Source organism: Scophthalmus maximus, chromosome 3 (genome assembly GCF_022379125.1).
Source record: "Scophthalmus maximus strain ysfricsl-2021 chromosome 3, ASM2237912v1, whole genome shotgun sequence".
Taxonomy (NCBI): Eukaryota; Metazoa; Chordata; class Actinopteri; order Pleuronectiformes; family Scophthalmidae; genus Scophthalmus; species Scophthalmus maximus.
The window spans coordinates 7478358-7495535 of NC_061517.1; the positions used below are offsets into that span (position 1 = coordinate 7478358).

At 45.8% G+C, this 17178-nt stretch overlaps 1 protein-coding gene across 1 annotated transcript in view; it reads left to right on the forward strand.

Annotated features, from left to right (window-relative positions):
• The first annotated feature begins 4500 nt into the window (after positions 1-4500).
• plxna3 (plexin A3) overlaps positions 4501-17178 on the forward strand; it is an 87650-nt gene continuing 74972 nt past the window's right edge. Inside the window, exon 1 of the mRNA XM_035645012.2 lies at positions 4501-4843. The gene's annotated coding sequence lies outside the window, so the exon portion shown is untranslated. The remainder of the gene's footprint in view (positions 4844-17178) is intronic.

Genomic DNA, 17178 nt, shown 5'->3' on the forward strand with positions numbered 1-17178 from the left:
GTGTGAGCACACACACCAGACACACACACACACACACACACACACACGGTTCCTGGGTGTTGGCTCTTTCGATGAACGAAAGACCACAGGCATCCAGAAAGAGAGAAAGATGAACAGAGTGATAGAAATTGAAGGACAGCTTTATGTTTTTTCATGAAAAGCAGGTTTGTGATCATGTCTACAGGTCATGCGGCCGGTGAAGTGATCTCTGTTGGGGCGCCTGACTTTCAGGATGCAGAGACCTGGTCCTGGTCTCTTCTATTAGTTTACATTGAGTTAATTTGTTTTATCAAATTACTTTATTTTATTTTTCATCTGTGTCAAGCAATTAACTCATAAGTCGTATTATTTTATTGTGGGAGAAATTTAAAGAAAATATTTTCATCATCCGTAGGTCGAACATGTTATTCATCTTTCACTGTTCAATGTATAAAATTTCTGAACAAAATAAACAGAGAAAAAAAGTTACAGAGAGAAAGATTCTTTCCTTATTGTCTTTCTGAAAGAGATAGAAAGAGTGATAGAGAGAAACAGGAGTAACTTTAGACAAGTGACGTGGTGAGAAATAAAAGAGGTAGAAAAGTGTAAGTGTGATGATAGAGTGATGGAAGAGAGTGAAGGATGAGAGAGTGAGAGTTAACGGAAAATAGTGACAAAATAGAGAGGGAGAGAGGGGAAGAAATTGAAACAGACTGATGGAGTGATGAAAAAAGATAGTGATTTAAGAGAGAGAAAGGGATGAAACAGAGGGATAAATGAGAGAGACAGAGAGAGAGAGAGAGAGAGAGCGGTGCTGCCATGGAAGCTTGTTGCTAGGCAACTGAGCAGCTCCTCTTTGAAGTTTTTCCTCATTGTTTTTTTCTTCTTTTTGAACAATGAGGTCAGAGTGAGGCTCAGTAGTAACCATGGTAACCACCTCATTGATGGGGGGTGGGGGTGGAGGGGGTGGTTGATAGGCCTCTTTGTCTGGGGCCCCCCTAGAGTCTAGGATCGCCACTGCTCTCAGCACCGGTTCCTTCCTCTCATCGGAGTTCACAGGACTGAATGTGACGACAGGTGAACAATTCAGAGCTTCACCTGGTGACATCGATAATATGAAGCGTTTGATTGGTTGAGCCTGTTAGAAAAAGAGAGGTTCAGGACAGACAAACAAACATCTGTCCATCAACAGAAACAAACATCTGTCCATCAGCAGCAACAAAAATCTGTCCACCAGCAGCAACGAAAATCTGTCCATCAGTACCAACGAACATCTGTCCATCAGCAACATCGAAAATCTGTCCACCAGCAGCAACGAACATCTGTCCATCACCAGCAACAAACATCTGTCCATCGCAAGCAATAAACACCTGTCCATCAGCAGCAACGAACATCTGTCCATCACCAGCAAAAAACATCTGTCCATCGCAAGCAATAAACATCTTTCCATCAGCAGCAGCTTATGTCTGTCCATCTTCAGCAATGAAATCTGACCATCAGCAACAATGAACATCTGTCCATCAGCAGCAACGAACATCTGTCCATCGACAGCAACGGACATCTGTCCATCACCAGCAACAAACATCTGACCATTAACAGCAATGAAATGTGACCATCAGCAGCAATGAACATCTGTCCAACAACAGCAATGAAAATCTGACCATCAGCAACAATGAACATCTGACCATCAGCAACAATGAACATCTGTCCATCGACAGCAACAAACATCTGACCATTAACAGCAATGAAATGTGACCATCAGCAGCAACGAACATCTGTCCATCAACAGCAATGAAAATCTGACCATCAGCAACAATGAACATCTGTCCATCGACAGCAACAAACATCTGTCCATCGTCTGCAAATCACAACTTACTACACCTGAGGAGTTTAATTTTTCACTGAGCTGAAGAAAAAGAAAATGAAAGAGAAAGAGAAAAAGAAAAAGGAAAGGAAAAAGGACATGGTTGTTGTGTTCAACCATGTCTGTTCGGGTTTAGGTAATGAAACTGACACACACACACACACACACACACACACACACACACACTCAGATGTGTTGGATATCAGACGAACCTCAGAGAAGTAAAAATGAATGAAGACAGAGACACAGAAAATTTGTTCTGCTTTGTGGCTTCGACCTCGTAAACTTCACTGAGGATCTAACGAACAGCTGCACACACACACACACACATACACACACGGTCCAGATGTGTTTTGTTATAGTAGCAGGGATTTGAAATAGCAAGCATATAGAAAAGATCCTGAAACCACAGAGATACACACATGTAAACACATGCACACAAACACAGACACAGACACAGACACAGACACACACACACACACACACACACACACACACGCACACACACACACGTAAGTCTATTGTCATGCATGCTGCTGGCTGTTTCACGCCAACTTAAAAGGATTAAGAGGCGATTGGCATCAATTTACACAGAGGAGAGTGGGAGGGGGTGAGGCATGAGTGAGGGTGGACGTGGGGGATGGGAGAGACAAAAACAATAGAGAGAGAGAGTGAGATGTTGTCAAGTGTGAGGAAAGTAAGTCAAACTGATAAATGTCATCAATGACAATCAATGATTTATAACCAGAATCATTTTATCAGTTCATGAGAAGCACCTTTAGAGCCCCCCAACTGGTTGGAGGTCATGAAGGTCAGGTGCGGGGGATACGTTTTGGTCAGGTTCAGGAGGAGATCGTGCTTTACTTTAAGATAAGATTACATTATAGCACGTTCATTGACGTGATTACAATAATACATATCCAATGAAAGAGACAAAAGAAACATCACCTCGCCAAATTCCAACACGCGGATTTTTATGTCACCTCGTCCTCGTCGTCTGCCCCCCAACTCCGTCTCCTAGAGATGAAGGGCTCATGAAACAGTCAAGTTCGAGGAAACATTTGAAAGAATGATTGTCGTTTACTGTGTTTAAAACCTCTTCTCCCTCCTTCATCTTCTCCTTCTCCACCCACCATCCTCTCTCTCTCTCTCTCTCTCTCTTCCACCCTCCTCTTTTTTTAGGCCTAAAGGAAAGGAAAGGAAAGAAAAGGAAAGGAAAGATGAGAAGTGGAAAGAATAAAAAGGCAAAGATTTAAAAAGGAGAGGGATAGACCCCTCAAGTGGCTTCAATTAAGAAAATTACAGAGGGAGAGAGAGAGAGAGAGAGGGGCGAAGCCAGGACTGTCGGAGTTGATTACAGGGTGAACCAGATCCCTGTTGGATCTAACCTCAGTCTAAACCTGAACCTGGACCCAGCCCGATTCCGGTTATTTCAGGCTCAGCTCGGCCTCATTTTGTCACACTCGACTGTTTTTACCACTTGTAATGTGACACCGGCTCCGTCCACACTGATTAGATTTAGTTTTAAAACATCACCGTTGTTACGGTTACGCCTGGTGTCCACTCTACACTTGACCTAGATCCGATTGAAGTCGAAATGAATATGTTACTGGGTTTGAAACACGCATGGATGCGATGCATGTTAAAGTTGTCGAAGGGCAAAAACTATAGTGAACAGATTTCCGTGAGACTTGGCTGACAGATGGGACGCGGGGCAAAGAAGGAAATCAAGATCCGGGAATTTTCTTTAACAGTGTGAGATGGAACTTTTTTTATTCTTTGACATTTTCCCTGGGAGTTCTTCACGGATCTAGAGGAAAAACAATCACATTTAGGGGACTGATATCCACGACTGCGTGCAATTTGGTGCGGGTGCAAATAAAAACCTGGATCTAGATGTGGTTCGTAGGCGGTATGATTTTTTTCAGCCGCTGTACGGTCACAAATAGAAACCTGCAACTACACCACCAATGTGCTGCTGGGATAACATGATGTGGCCTTCAGGCTTCTGGCTTGTTTGAATTGAACGGGAGTGTTGGGCCTTGGTGGAGTATTCGGGGGCTCTGTAGTATATAATATATTGATTGATGAGTCAGCACCAGATCAGTGACACTGCTGGAGTTTTATCTCAGCAACAATGAACCATCTTGAATGTGGACTCATTCGAGTCTTTGTGTTCATTCATCATCTCAGTGTTCCTCTGTGCATCTCTCTCTCTCTCTCTGTCCATCTTTATTGTCATGCATCTCCTCACTCCTCTGTATATGTGTACATGTATTTATACAGCTCCACTGCGTCGCTATATATTTCTCCCTCTCTCTCTCTCTGTCGCCGTGACTCGGGCTCTCTCTCCCGGCCTCTCTCTCCACATCTGGCTTTGAGAGGAGGACAAACAGCAGATTAAGGAGCTGGACTCGACCAAAGGAGGCGGGTCGAAGGTGTGGGGCCGCCGTTGAACACCAAGGGAACACAGCACCGGTGAGAGGCAGCGATCGCATCTGCCAACGGACGAGGAACACAAACCCCGGTGTCACGGCGCGATCCTCTAACGAGCGCAATCTGGGACGTTTCACCGGTTTGGTTCCTCCTGCCCCCCCCCTCTCCCCCCTCCCCGGGCGCACAGTGGTACGGTCCAGATGGGGTGTGGGGGGGGGTCTGGTTGTGGTGGAGCAGGGGCAGACTGAGCCGAGCCAAGCCGAGGCAGGCTGTGTGTGAGTGGGGGGAGACACGCCGAGATCCTTCAGCTCTGGATTATTGTTTCACTTTTTTTTTTCCCCCACGCATGAGACTTTTACGTGTCCGGACTCCTCCCGCCGCCAACACCTGAGCTCGGCTCGGGTTCATGTCGTGCAGAGCAAGAGAAGCAGCAGCAGAAGAAGTGGTGGAAGAAGAAGAAGAAGAAGAAGAAGAAGAAGAAGAAGAAAGGCAGCGGCGGCAGCAGCGCGTGGGACTGTGGATTTAAATCACACTGATCGGACTCTTCTGCGCGCGTCCGTCCAGGTAGGTGCGGAGCTTTGGGTGGGGATGGGTGGGGTGTTGGCTCTCCGGGTCCGGGTGGCAGATCTGGGGGTGGTGGTGGTGGTGGAGGAGGAGGACGGTGTGTGGTGGATGTGTGTGGATGTTTGGGGGGAAAACGCCTCGTCTCTCCGCCGCATCGCCGCCGCTCCTCATCCGCCGACTCTCTCTCTTTACGCGTGGACATTTTTCCCCCATTTTCCGCACTGTTTTTTCCACTCGGGGCACGGGTGGGGGCTGGAGGAGCGGGGCTGTGGGGGTTGATACCCCAGGTAGGGCTGCTTTCACACTCGGGGTGTTTCGGGGGCTGCACCGGCGTGCGGCGGCGAGACGAGGCGCCCCTCGCTCCTGCCGAACAGCGGGGTTCTGTGCGTAAAAGACGCGTTGTGTGCCTGCAAACCTGTGTTTTTCAGTGAGTGGTGGAGGGGGAGAGCGGTGGGGGAGGTGGAGAACGAGGGGGGGAGGAGGGGGGGGTCTGGGAGGTAGAGAGGCTCCAGACGCCGATCCATTAAAGAACAAAAGGGGGAGGCTGCAGGAGAAAACCTTTTAAATCGGCAGCAGAACGCGTCTCCGCGGCCCCGAGACTCGCGCACCGAAGCCGGTCCAGCGGTCTTCCTTCTTTCTTCTTCTGATTTCGCCTCCATCTCCGGTCCATGTGCCGAGGAGCCGCAGCCTCCATCCTCTGAACCAGCTCATCGACCCGCGCCTGCGCTCTCACGTGCGATCGAACCGTTCGGCGGAGTATCGATGGATTCGACTGATAACACGGAGCTGACGGTTGTGGTCGAGCAGAGATCCAGTCAGCTGTTCTGAAACCTTGTTTCTCTGCAAACAAATCACCCGATCGACAATCAGAATGATACCTAATACATTTAGAAAGCTTCAAAAATGATAAACATGAATCACTGAAACACAACAACGACCTGCAGGGTGTTGTTATGGTGATCAATAATAGAAGTAATCACTTGTATGATCAGTTATATAATAAATCATCCAGAGCAGCAAAAACAACCCACACACTGTCTGCAGGTGGACACTCATGTGATCAATAATAATGGAGGAGTGAATGTAAATGATGGAGCAGCAGCAGGTCTCACTGGCATGTGCTCTCCCCAGCAGATGTTCAGATGATCAATGGAGTTATCAATAATCTGATCAATGACGATATGGTTGGCTCGCATCAGATTCAAGTGATCATTAAAAAAAAAATGTAGTTCTGAGAAAACAACAAGATGACGAGTCTGAGTGTTTGAGTCCAGACTGAATTCAGAGCAGCAGCACGTTCAACTGATCAATAATCCCTCGGATCAGTACTGATTACCTGTACTATAAAGAAGAAAAGGGCAGTGGATGCCGGGGACAGAAAAGAAAAACAGATGCAGGTTCACATTGAACTGAAAGAATTAGTCAATGGATTGAAAAGAAATCAGCAGCTTCGAGTTGTGATAATCGATTATGGATCGTCAACACTTCTCTTCGACGATCTGAGTGTTCCCTGCTTTTCTCCGTTGGATGTCACACGTTCAGAAGAGACACAGCACCTCTCCCTGTTTTCCGACCTTTTTACAGTTGATTGATCAATGAAGAAAATGATCATTAGCTGCAGATCTGGCTCAGATCATTTATCTAAAACTTTATTTAAAACCTGCACTGAGGCCGACGAGAGGTTCTGGATCGCATCGTCCAGATTTATAACGACTGAGATTAAATGTGAGAGGAATAATCAGGAGCTGATTAATGTCAGGAGATGAAGGTTGGATCAATAAAGTAACAGAAATTAACGAACCATAAGAAGGAAAAATAAAGAGCAGATTTGCACAGAAAGTAAATACAGATAGATTAAAAATAAAATCCCTCGGAGCGAAACTGATTCCAGTAGTTTAGACACCAGCTCGTCCCCTGTCCACAGAGGATCCGTATAGAAAGTCCAAGAGTCCGAGTCCACTTTCCTCTGAAGTCACGGTTTGTCCAAAATTCTGAGACATTCGGTTCATGATCGTATAAAATGGAGGCGAGCTGAACATCTGAGATGCTGGAACCAGTTATGATCTGCTCAATGTTTAGTTTTCAAACCCATCAGTGTCGCCTGCCGTCCACACTACTCCAGAGTTTTTCAAGCGCGTAAAACAGTGGCGTCTGGAAACGCTGTTGGCGTCCTTTTAGTTCCACAACTCCGGGGTTGTGTTTTAGTCTGGACGGACAGAAACTGAGACGTTTGGAGAACCGTGACGCAGGCGTCCTCAATCTCTTCCTGAGAAGTTCTTATCAGTCCCGACTTGATTACCAGCGGAGAATGAAAAGCGCTGCAAACACGTAATGTCTGTCAGTCACATTTCCACCTCATCGTCGCTCCGAGAACAGAAGTCCCTGCTCTTACTTGAGTAGAACAATCCGCTTCCTGTCTCCACCGGCACGCACGCGACCAGTGCACGTGAGCAGTCACATTATATGTGTTTACAGGTTTGTTAGCGTGGACGGAGAATGTTTCTGTTTCTGATACGGAGCTATAAAAAGGGTCTCTTCCTGATGGAGCTCACCGAGAGTGACTGGTTTGTTTTTTTGGACTGTTGTGTAATGTATGATTATGTGAAGCAGCGTGGCGGAGGACGGATTCTTCTCTTACGCGATCAGGGCGTTTTCAAAATCGTCACAATGAGCTGAGGATGATGCTGGGATGAAGAGCCGATCAGGCCTTCAGCCAGACAAAGTGTGGCCCCAGACCTCCATTGCCCTCGGGTTAGGGTTCGTCAGATTCAAATTTTTTTTACCACTGCAGAAGATCATCAGCTGTAACATGTCCTCCATCCTCTTGTCTGGCTGAAAACATCAGAAAGGTTGTTTCATTCCGTCACAGGAGAACAACCAACGGTTATTTTCATCATCAATTCCTTTAATAATCAGACGATTCGTCTGTGAATGAAATGTTTGGAATAGGTGAAATGCAGCCTCATAATTCCAGTTTGACTGTTCTTGAAAACTCAGAAACCTGTGATGCTTGAAGTCAGTCAGAGTTGGGGCTTCTGATACGCAGCTGAAACACGTGTCTGGACGGATATTGTTGAAAAAGGAAAAAGTGTGAGGGTGTAAACGGAGTCAAAACAACAGTTCAATCTTGTTTTCATTTGTCTTTTGGACATTGTTGAACAACTAAAAGCCGATTCATCGACGCTACCAGCAGCGCCGAGCGCGCCCTCACACGAGTCACCTGTAATTTCTTGCTTGTGTGCTTGGTGGCAGACCTGATGCATTGCACATCACTTCCTGTGTCCACTATGCAGCGCTAGAGAGCACCCACCCAACATGCATTCTGTTGCTGTGTATCGCACTAAGACCAGACGTTTCCTTACAACAACTTCCTTCCATGGACACACCTGAAAACCTTTACATTTAAGTGTCACAAAGGATTCAAATCCGTCTCGGCCTGATACATGAACCTACCCAGTGGGTTACATGTAGGTGAGCCCGGAGCCGCTTCGCTTAGTGTTGTGGGGGAGCGCCATGGAGCCATTCGGCCTCACTCGAACCTGATCCATAAGCTTCGTAAATTTCCTCCAGTCTGACACGTGTGCAAAGTTTAATTCGCACGGCTTGCGCGGCATTTCAAACGTGCTCAAATTGATTTAGCCCCGTCACATGTCGATGCTCGGCCCCAAGTGAGAACGTTTCAGTTGCAACGGAGGAAAATGGAGTGGCTGCAGCGGCAGCCTGCACACGACAATGAATCAGGCCTCGGAGCTCGTGTCACAGACTCGGGCCGATGTTTAGATCTGCACCAGTTCTCAGTAGCTCCGTTTACATTGAGTCTGTTTCACTAATAAACAGAGGGAGAGCAAGATGCTTCATGTGGTCACCAAAGAGTCTGAAAGAGCCGAACAAACGGTTTGAACTGTGGCGATTGTCACGAGCTAATATTCCAATATTGAATGTATTTTACTCCCTAATGTTGGCATCGGTATTGAACCCCCAAAGATCCGAATTGGTGTGGCTCCAGTAGAAACAGTAAAATATATATTTTTATTGTCTTTCAGTTTTTTTAATTGATAAAAAAAATTGTAAAAACATAAATCTACATAAATCTTCTTTTCAAATTGTATTCCTTGTTTTTATAATTAGATTAAAATAAGGACGTAAACAAACTTTTTACTTCATAGTTTTCATTGAACAAAATCTTTGTGATCCAGGTCCAAACATTTCCTGAGAAACTGATTTGAAACTATTTTGAAAAATGTCTGATGTCACACAAAAACCAGACATCAGGACAGATGACATCACCATACCTGTCGGATCTTGTGAGGACTGTGAGCTGCACTTTGTTTGACCTTTTTTTCAGAGTCATGGTTGTGATTAACGGTTACTATGGAAACATGCATGTGAATTGGATCAAAGTATCTTTGTCCTGTTTTTTTTCTCTCGATTGTAAGGCTCGGTGAGAAAATGCCATGATGGAATCCACCATGACCTAATCTCTGTGTGTGTGTGTGCGCGCGTGCGTGCGTGTGCTTTGGTTCATACACACTGCACTGCGTGTGTGGGGTGGGGGAGGAGTCAGCATGGGCCCACATTCAACAGTTACAGTCTCAGATTGTGATAGTGAATTAAATTGTCATGTTATTTATTATGGTCTTTATTTTTATTATTGAGTAATCGTCAGATTCTTTTTTCAAGTCATTGATAAATTGTTAAATCAATAAAATCTAAAAAAAAAGGGGCTCACATACCCTAAAGTAAAGACCTGAAAATTCAATCCCAACAAATATATTTTTTCAGCTTTAAAAGTGACCAAAATTATTAAACCTTCGAAATCTGCAAGAAATGATCCTACAGTTGCTACATTGGTATGTTTTCTTTCTGTGATGTTATTTCCTGGAGAATCTTCAAATGTTTCATATCTCTAAAACGTTGTGTAAATCAATAAACCAGATTAAGTCAAAGTACTGGAATTGTGTTAAGAGTTAAGATAAACACAAGGAACTATACTGCTATTCTATAAACTAAATATTGATCCCAAGATGTACGAAACTACAACGGCCCGTGGGCGGCCCCCAAATGGCCACGTGATTATGTAGTCGAAATGATCCCGTCTGTTTTCAGAGGGTTGATTGGTGAATAAAACAGGCCCTGCTTAATGGGAGAATCACTGCATCACCTTGACGACCACAGTGTTGCTCTAAATAGGGCCAGTTTGTCTGACGAAGTGTGAGTCGTCTCATGATGCTGATGGATTTGAATCTAAATGTGTTGATTTGATCAGCGACCTCTGGTCTCAATGTGTCAGTGAACCAAAGCTTCTGTTGTCAAGTTGTAAATGGAGACTTTAATTTTGCGGCTTCGACATGTTTCCACACTGGGCATCACTTTCCAGATTTAACACACATCACTTTTTCCACTTTTCCGTCTGTGAGTGTGTCTCCAGTTGATCTCCAGAGGGAATTGGACCTTCAACCCTGCAGCCTGTGAACCACACATGACAGAGGCGTGCACGTGTGTGTGTGTGTGTGTGTGTGTGTGTGTGTGTGTGTGTGTGTGTGTGTGTGTGTGTGTGTGTGTGTGTGTGTGTGTGTGTGTGTGTGTGTGTGTGTGTGTGTGGATAATGAGATTTCCTCCTCTTGTCTCCAGAAGGTCCCAGTTCTGCTGCAATTGGCAATCCATCACTGCTGCTTATTATGGAATATTGATCATACTGTATATACGTGTGTGTCTGTGTGTGTTTGACCTTGTGTGTGTGTTCAAATCAGATCAACATGTTACCTGCAGCTGTGTTTATGTGTCTGACACACACACACACACGCATACACACACACACATACAATCAGACATCGTTGTTTGTTAATATACAATTAGACTCAAATATAGACACACACACACGCGCTGAGTCAGTGATGGAGTCAGCGCTGAGTCAGCAGACAGAGAGACGGACTGATATGATATTTTCAGCTTCACCTCGGAGTCTCTGTGAAGACTTGTCCCGCTCCGTCCGTCATCGAATAATAATCAAGTCGTCGCAAAGCAGCGACTCTTCCTCTTCCTCTTCCTCACCCATAACCTGCACTTTTCCAAGAAACGTCTTAAGGGTCAGTGAATCTTAAAACGCCAGCCGGGTGTGTCGAAGTTGAAGCTTGTATCAAACGTCGATGAAGTCCGTGGACCGGTTAATGAGAATCCAGATCCCATGAAAGAGACGCGTGTCTCCTGATTCCAAACTATCTTGAATATTTTAGATTATTGTGATTCAATATTACAGTTAACTGTGATTTTTCTCTTATTTAACACTGGACCATTAATTAGTTAGCAACATATTTTCACAGGTTTCTGAAAGTGTGCATAGAAGAGGGAAATGTAGTGAAATAATATAAACACACACACACACACACACACACACAGAGTACATTACAAACCAAACATATGTCCAGCTGCTCCAGGTCAGGAGGCATCGTGGGAGGAAGTGAAGAGTGTCAGTTGATTGTTTCCTCTCTGTTCCTCAGCTCATCCTGTGTGTGTGTGTGTGTGTGTGTGTGTGTGTGTGTGTGTGTGTGTGTGTGTGTGTGTGTGTGTGTGTGTGTGTGTGTGTGTGTGTGTGTGTGTGTGTGTGTGTGTGTGTGTGTGTGTGTGTGTGTGTGTGTGTGTGTGTGTGTGTGTGTGTGTGTGTGTGGCGCCCTTCGAGAGGCCAGGGTCAAATTCATACATGTGCTCATACATTTGTGTGTACAGACCACCTGTATGTCCTTGGTGTGTGTGAATATGTGTGTATTTTTATACGTTTTCAGGTCTGTTTAAAGAGACAGTCCAGTTATTTAGTGTCTCACTCAGACTGAAACACACAATACAAACTAAAGAACCTCACATGTTTGGATTAATAAAACATTTTATTCAATCAAGCTGCACCATCTTAAACACGCTTGATTTCTTTTTCATCTATATCAAATATTCCCTGGTAATTCATTGAAAATCCCCCAAAATGCTCTAAAAACATTCCCGGATCCGCCCCTTTGTCCTGAACCACAGCAAATGTAATGGTTTCTCTCCTGGCACACGTCCCATCCTTCCACCAAGTTTCATGGAAATCTGTTCAGTAGTTTATGTGTAAATCTGCTGACAAACAAACAAACAGAGGGTGAAAACAAAACCATCTTGGCAGAGGTAATTAAGACCTCTTTTTCCTTTTCTCGTTCATGAGCAGGAGAAACGGGTTCACTCTCTCTGCAGAGGTTTTCTGTTTCTCTGTCCTAAAATCTGAATTTCAAAATGAAACGAAACTGAGCTGAAATGAAAACCACATGTGACGTATGAGCACAGCGAAGTTGGCAGCAGATCTCCAGTCTGTTGCATCTGCTGGGTGATTGTTGGTCGGAGTGTGAAGTCGACACAAGCCGTGGTCACACGCTCTTCATCCAGACTCCAGTCTTCAGGTTCACTGTTTGATTTCATACAGTCTGGTGGAGGCTCGTCGGGCCCCGAGCCAGATTCTGAGCGGTGGAGATTGTTGCGAGGAGCCGTGGTATCCACATCCAGGTCCCGCCCATTCACCCGCCTGACCAATCCCGACTCAGTCTCAGCTGTCAATCATGGCCCTTCTATGGGACGAGCACTGGAAATTAGCCGTCCGCCTCAAAATCTTGTGATGCGTTGGACGATTGCTGTGCAGTTTTCTGTGTAGCTGTCCCTTTCAAATCAACATTAAAATAAGTGGAAGTTGACTCAATTGACTGGAAAAACCTGAGAGCTTTTCAGGAAATGAAACTTCCATTTGACGTTTCTTCACATTGGTCATCAGCTGATATTGGTTCATATATATTTTCCAGTTTACTTCAGGAGAGCCCGAAGAGCCGCGTGTCACCTGCTGGTAAACGTTTGAAATACAAAACTTTTCATTTGAAAGTTGTAATTTACAGTTGAACCAACTCCTGCTTCTCTGAGACTGAACTAAATATGAACCTACACACAGCTGCTTTAACATCCTGCTGAAACCTGTGTGTGTGTGTGTGTGTGTGTGTGTGTGTGTGTGTGTGTGTGTGTGTGTGTGTGTGTGTGTGTGTGTGTGTGTGTGTGTGTGTGTGTGTGTGTGTGTGTGTGTGTGTGTGTGTGTGTGTGTGTGTGTTGCCACTGCAGCTGCTGGGATATAGTAATGCTTTATGAACCTACAGGGACATATAGATTGTGTGTGTATGTGTGTGTGTGTGTGTGTGTGTGTGTGTGTGTGTGTGTTCAGGGTGGAGTTCGACTCACAGCTGGTTTTAGCCTTTAAAGCACCACACCACCACAGGTTTTTTTCGACATGTTTTCTCTCATTAACGACGGCTCTGGTTCGGTTTCGACTGTTTTCCAGAACAAACCATCAGGTCACAGATTGTTGCTTCTGAAATGTGTAAACACACGTTGGCAGAGCCTTGGGACTCTGTGTGTTTTGTTAAGCGCTCGACAGGAATGTAAAGTACATGTGATTTGTAGTAAATGAGTTAAATCGTTGAAAAACAGCAGTTTGCTCCTTTAAATGGAGACGTGGAGGTTTCCTCTCCTCAGCTCCGTTTGCCCCTTTTAAACCATTAAAGACAAAGAGAACCGTGTCACGGTCTGAGCTTTAACTCCAACCTGAGATGTTATCCTGACAAATATTTGGCTTAGCAGCAGTGGAGCTGTCATGGGGGGGGGGGGGGGGGGGGGGGGTGTAGAGCAGGGGAGACTGAACAGACGTCTCCGGTCCACGATGATGAATGTGGATTCTTCTGGGTCAGAACGAGACGACACCAAACCTCATGATTCTTTCAGTCGAAAACCATGACGGCTCCCGACTGTTTATCAAAGTAGAGCTCCTTTCTATAATGTTAATGTTGCTCATTTGATACGGTGGTATGACATGTGGTGATATGGTTCAAAAACTAACTTCAGTTTGTGTTGCAGCACTTGTTGAACATAAACAAAACCACGATGACACTGATAACTGTGATCTGATCTGGTAACAATTTACATTTCCTACACATTGTATTCGCTGTTGTTGTATGAAACCTGGTCCGTTGGAGACGGGGCCGCCCAGACTTTTCACTGCTCCGTCCACTGTGGACGTTCATCACGACTGAACACTGCAGACGATTCGACACCGAGGCTGCTGCAGTGCTGCAGAGACTCTCGGGGAGGGGGGTTCGCACGCCGGAGAGACTGTTTTTTTCGGATCCTGCGAGAAGATTCACCGAGCGTCTCCGTGTGAAGCAGACTGACACATTAACGTCACATTGGTTCCACCTCTGCTTCTGACAGACAACACTGCACGGCTGTTAGAGGTCCTTAAGCGCAGATTGTTCTCAGGCGTTTGAACAAGCAGCCATGTTCATGGTGTTTCCTGGTGCTCGCGGAGCCTGGCGCTCCGTCAGAGCTCCGCTTTGTTCCAGACTGACGCGTCTTAGGAACTGCTGGGTGGATTGCTGTGTGGGATGTTTGGTTCAGACACTCACGGTGAGCTGAGGTGACTCTCTGACTTGCAGCGGGGGTCCTGGTCAGTTTCTTTAGATCACAACAGAGATATTTACAGTATATTATTTCAGTCACCGCCCGGAGCTCATGTCCACAGGTGAGGGTCAGAACATAGGTCGGCTGGTGAATCGAAAGCTTCGCCTTGCGGCTCGGCTCAGCTCCCTCTTCACCCCGACGGTCTGGTACAACATCATTAACGCGGACGCTGCACCGATCCGTGACCAAACTCATGAACGAGACCCCCGAGAAACTTGAACTCCTTCACTTGGGCCACGGTCTCGGTACCGGCCTGAAGAGAGCGACCTGCTGTTTTCAAAGAGAGGCCTCAGGACCAGAGCGCAGATACACGCGCTCCAACCTGAAATTGTTTTCCTCCGCGGGGCGTCCGAGCTCGGCCTCAGACAGGGTGATGAACCCTGAAACCTGAGAGCAGTTCAGATTAGAGGCGCTGCGTCGTCGCACCCGAAGGACATGTGATCGGGATCCTGGGGGTAGACCCAGAAGTCACTGGATGGATTACATATCCCAGCCCCGGGAAGGCTCCTGGTTCCTGCAGGTGGACCCGTGGGGAAGGATGTCACTACAACACGACCTCGGATCAGCAACAGGAAACGGATGGATAGAGTTCTTATGATGAGATTGTGTTGCCCAAGTCATTTTCATACTGAACTGTCATTTGTCAGTTATTTTTTCTTATACTGCCGTATTTTCATACCTGGCCCATTCCACATGGGATTACAGGACGCGGCTATTTTTCAAAACATGCATCCTCTGAAAAAAATCTGACAGAGAGGAAAAAGTTATAATCTCATGAATTCTCAGATACTGCCAACAAAAGAATGCTGAGCTTATTCTTATTAAATATACTATATACTAAATGGTTTCATTGAGCCTGATTGTGTCAGTGTTTTAGCAGGAATGTGACGTCTACATACTCACACTGTGATACAGTGTATATACAGTCATTTTTAGTAAATGAGATAAAACCATTGTTAAAAGTAGAACTGTGGCCTCAAAATTCATATCAGAGTCGTTTTTAGACCCAACACGATGATATTTAGTTGAATCCTCATGGACAGCAGGAGGTGGAGGTGGTGAAGATGTTCTCATGGAAAGAGGCCCCGCAAGAGTTTGCCATGTGTTTGAGTCTCACACTCTCGTCGTCCGCCGACGTCGCAGTAAGAAGGAAAACGTGTGAAGGGAAAGCTCGTGGCTCGGCTGCTCTCTTAACGACTGGAACAGAGGACAGTGCTTCCCGCCCTGCTCTGGACAGACTTCACAGCTTTTAAAATAGCTGCTGTTAACGTTCGCAGTTCAAGGCGTCGGGGAAAACCGGTTTTATGGGACGCTAACGAAGCAGCGGCGAGGCCGCCGACCCGTGTTTACACAGAAGAGGCTGATCCGATCCTCGCGTCTGAGCCAGTTTCGTCTCAGCTGGGAGATAAATGTCCTGTAATGCCTGAAGTTTAAAGGAGCGTGCCGCTGTTTTTGCATGTTTCGGCTCATTCATCACAGCGTGTGCGTTTCTCATCAGCACCGACCATTTTACAAAGCAAACCATCGGCTTGTCCGATCAACACTGACTCACGTGGAGGAAGGGAACTCTGCTACTGCTGCTGGAGAGGTGAAACTGTCGGACATGTTGTTTCAAGTCCCTCCCACGACCGCTGATGTCACAGGAGACTGTTTCTATATTCATTCTCCTAAAAAGGCCTCAGATGGTTTTTGACAGTCTACAGTTCTTCTGACAACGGTCTTGAATATTTTCAGCTTTGATTTCACTGATCAGATGTTTCTGTAGATGAGTTTGTGGCGCGTGGAGCATGTTGTCCTCTCCTCTCTCTGTCTCTCTCTCTGTTCGTCTTTACTTCTGATGGATGGCGTCCAGTGTTTCTCAGCTAATGTGACCAATCATTTCGTTTGCGGCTCGCTGTGACCCCGGTCAGGATAAATATATCCCTCAGTGCAGTTAAATGCAGCGTGACGCCGCTGTCAGTCACGGTAAATACACTTTTTGTTTTGCTTATCCTGTCTTGCCGGGCGGTGAATGCTTGATATACAAAGAGGTTAGAATTCGGCGGGGCCGCACGATGAATGAGCTCCCCGTCAGCACATCATGTATGTTCGCAGCTCCCGGTTTGTTATGGATCCATCAGGGTGAACCCGAAATAAACCCGAATGTCAGCGATTCATGAGCCGAAGACGGAGACGGAGCTGAGGTTTGAAAGCAGCTGATAAAAATCAAAATACATATAAATAACAAATGTATTTATTTTACTTTAATATCAGATCTCTCAGGTGATGTCGTTGTTTTTTTCCAGTCCTTGGTTTTCCAGCGACTAGAACAGTTTTAGCGGTGGCACTTCGGCTCCGCCCGGCCACGTTTATCTCGACCGATGGGATCACATCGTCCTCTGAAAGGTGTTTGTTTAACTGAGCTCTGGTCTGACCGCTGCTGTAACCGCTCAGGGTCAGACGTGTTTAGATGTTCACCGTCTCTGGTTTCCATCAGTTGATCCATTAAATAATAAAAAATAAAAAAACACCAACCACCATCACAACAACGTTTCTCTCTAATGAAATACCAGTTAGACTGATGATGGCTAATACTGTGTGTGTGTGTGTGTGTGTGTGTGTGTGTGTGTGTGTGTGTGTGTGTGTGTGTGTGTGTGTGTGTGTGTGTGTGTGTGTGTGTGTGTGTGTGTGTGTGTGTGTGTGTGTGTGTGTGTGTGTGTGTGTGTGTGTGTGTGTGTGTGTGTGTGTGTGTGTGTGTGTGTGTGTGAGACTGACCTTGTGGTAATGACAGAGGCCTAATAGATGGACTGTTTTATACACGCAGAGCTAATGGAGCTGAATGT